We start from the raw sequence: 2,298 nt of genomic DNA on the forward strand, positions 1-2,298 counted from the left end.
TCCTACAAGCAGACCAAACGTTGTTTCTTTGAAAAACTCATAAATTTTTACTGAAATTTAGATATTTTGAACATTAAAATATGCCAAGTCTAGAAACCAGATTCTTTCTCTTCCCTAGAATTTGTGGTTACCAATTGTAGTAGTTCATTTAGTTCCTTTTCTGAACTAATTTTGTCATGGTTGCATTCTTTGTTATGTTGGCTGTGGAAATCTCTGAACCTTCACTTTAGTGGTCAGCTAGAGATTTGAGAGAAGTTCTTAAACACCAAGGAGGGAAATAAGAGGGAAAAAAAACAAAAAGAAGAAAAACTTTTCCACTCGTTATAGATTGTCTATGTCAAGGCATTCCATCAATGCTAGTCAGGCATCAGTGCTGGTCTGTTTTAGCCTTCACTTTCTGCTCATACAGAGCCTAAAGTTTAATGGAGCTGACAGTTTAGGATCCTCTTAGGTGTCTTCTGAGCATACATCCAGATGTGAGAACCTGCATAGTTTCTTATATGTTCCAGATATATATGGGAGCTTTTCACAACCCTTACTCTAAGTTTCTCCTTCACCAAAGTCTTCTTTCCCAAGCTTCATGGTCTATTGTTTGTTGCAACTATTATAATTTGCCCAAGTGGCATGACTAATGCTGTTGTCTTTAAGGAATTTCAGTAAATTCTTCCTCCTGGGAAGAACTGCAGTTCTGTGGAATCTCTCAGACAGATGAAAGACATCAAGCCCTTGAGATGGTCTTTCAGAGACACACTAGATAGGCCAAACTGCACAGCCACATAAGGAAAAAAAAAAAGGAAAAAGTAAAAGGTCAACATTGTTTTGCGTTATTCCCAAGTTATATGGGCTGGAACCTGAATGATCTGACCAACTAATTATGACGTAACTCATATGAAACATTGGTTTCCTTTTTTATAAAATCCAGAAATTAGGGCAGTGTATTTCTAAAATCTGATTGACCTATCAAATATAAAAACTGATTATAACCAGTTTCAGGCCTAAGTTATACCATAATGTTTCTAGACATTTATCATTATATGATGTTTTTATATTATGTTCTGAGGTTGCATTTTTAAGAAAAGGGGAAAATGGTCAAATGGATGTTCACTTGTTAGTAGCTTAATAAATTACTCTCAGATTTTGCATTTGATTCTATTACTTACTACAATGGTAGTAAAACTTAATAGAATTTTAACAAATTTCACCAGAAAACACTAATGTTTCAAAAGAAAGCGAACAATCTCTTTTCTGAATAGAATAAGTAAGGGGTAACATAGATAAATCTACCCTGCCAAAGATTTTGGAAAAGTTAGACGTACAACACTTGGAATGTTCTCTCTATTTTGTCTACAATAGAAGTTATGTCACAATTTCCAGAGTATGAAGTTTGTGTTATCATGAGAAATACATTTAAGGTTCATGTGTGATAGAGCCATCCAAAACAATACATGGTCAGGCTCTTGCCCAAACTGAAGAGATTATTTGGCTTCAGATCCAATGTCATGCTTGACAGTAAAAGCCCATTGTTAACATCAATAGATAAGAGTAAGTCACTAGGAATTAAGAATGGAAATACTGCCATCTCCAACAATTGAAATGTCACTGCAAATTATCTGAATTCAATTAGAAAAACCAAAGGGGGTAGTTATAAAAACAGTTGCCTAAAGACAATTTTTTTTTTTTGAGAGGTTTTTGCTATAGGGCACATGCGCTGGCCAGACAGAGAGAGAGAGAGAGAGAGAGAGACAGACAGACAGAATGTGAGAAATCACCCCCGGGGGGATGGCCACACTGCAATCCCTTCTCCTCCGTTTTCTTCTCGGGATCTTAGGCGCAGGTGGGTGCGTGCCCGGTGTGAGTTTTAAGCCACCGGGTCCAGGACACGAACCGCAGTTGACTACATGGGAGTCCAGCGGCATAGTCATTACTGCTGGTCCCCAAGATGATTTTAAATGGTGTGATTCAATTTAGTACAGTGGTTACTCAGTGTCTACTATGACCCCGCAGTACTATGCCAAACTCTGTAGATCTCAAGAAGATACAGTCCCTCCCATCAAGAATGCTGTGATGTACAGTGAGTGAATGTAAAATAAAAGTAAACAAAGTTTTTTAAGAAGTATTTGAGTTTAATTCATTGTCATTATTTATTTATTTTTTAAATTTTTATTGAAGTTGACCAGAGAGAGACAGACAGAAGGAAAGGGAGAAAGCAAGCTGCCAGGTCTAGCACTCGAACCAAGGTCAGCTATGTGGGAATCCAGTTGCCTTAACCACCATGCCGGCCCCTAAAATAAACGAAAT

Source organism: Tupaia chinensis, unplaced genomic scaffold (assembly GCF_000334495.1).
Source record: "Tupaia chinensis unplaced genomic scaffold, TupChi_1.0 Scaffold000313_1, whole genome shotgun sequence".
NCBI classification, from domain to species: Eukaryota; Metazoa; Chordata; class Mammalia; order Scandentia; family Tupaiidae; genus Tupaia; species Tupaia belangeri.